The sequence below is a fragment of the Myotis brandtii genome, unplaced genomic scaffold, assembly GCF_000412655.1.
Source record: "Myotis brandtii unplaced genomic scaffold, ASM41265v1 scaffold82, whole genome shotgun sequence".
Taxonomy (NCBI): domain Eukaryota; kingdom Metazoa; phylum Chordata; class Mammalia; order Chiroptera; family Vespertilionidae; genus Myotis; species Myotis brandtii.
The window spans coordinates 3,711,645-3,712,253 of NW_005371324.1; the positions used below are offsets into that span (position 1 = coordinate 3,711,645).

The following is a 609-nucleotide window of genomic DNA, read 5'->3' on the forward strand; positions in this document are numbered from 1 at the left end:
AGAGGACCCAAATAAACAAAATCAGAAATGAAAGAGGTGAAGTAACAACCGATCCCACAGAAATACAAACGATTATGGAAAAATAGTATGAACAATTCTATTCCAACAAAATGGACAACGTAGATGAAATGTACATATTCTTAGAAAAATACAAGCTCCCAAAACTCAACCAAGAAAATTCAAAGTACCTGAATAGGCTGATAACTACCAAAGAAACTGAGGCAGTGATCAAAAATCTTCCAGCAAACAAAAGCCCTGGTCCAGACAGCTTTACAGGGGAGTTCTACCAAGCATTCAAAGAAGAACTAAAACCTATCAGAACTAACACCCATCCTCCTAAGACTATTCCAAAAAATTCAAGAGGAAAGCACACTTCCAAGCTCTTTCTATTAAGCCAGCATTACCCTCATTTCAAAACCAGCTAAAGACACCACAAAGAAAGGGAATCACAGGTGACCATAGGTGCTAAAATCCTCAACAAAATTCTAGCAAATCAAATTCAGCAATACATTAGAAAGATACACCATGACCAAGTGGGATTTATTCCAGGGATGCAAGGATGGCACAATTTACGCAAATCAATAAATGTGATACATCACATAAACTGAG

The 609-nt window shown here is 37.1% G+C and overlaps 1 protein-coding gene across 1 annotated transcript in view; it reads left to right on the forward strand.

Annotated features, from left to right (window-relative positions):
- GLIPR1L2 (GLI pathogenesis-related 1 like 2) overlaps positions 1-609 on the forward strand; it is a 32,600-nt gene that overhangs the window by 15,815 nt on the left and 16,176 nt on the right. The window lies entirely within an intron of this gene.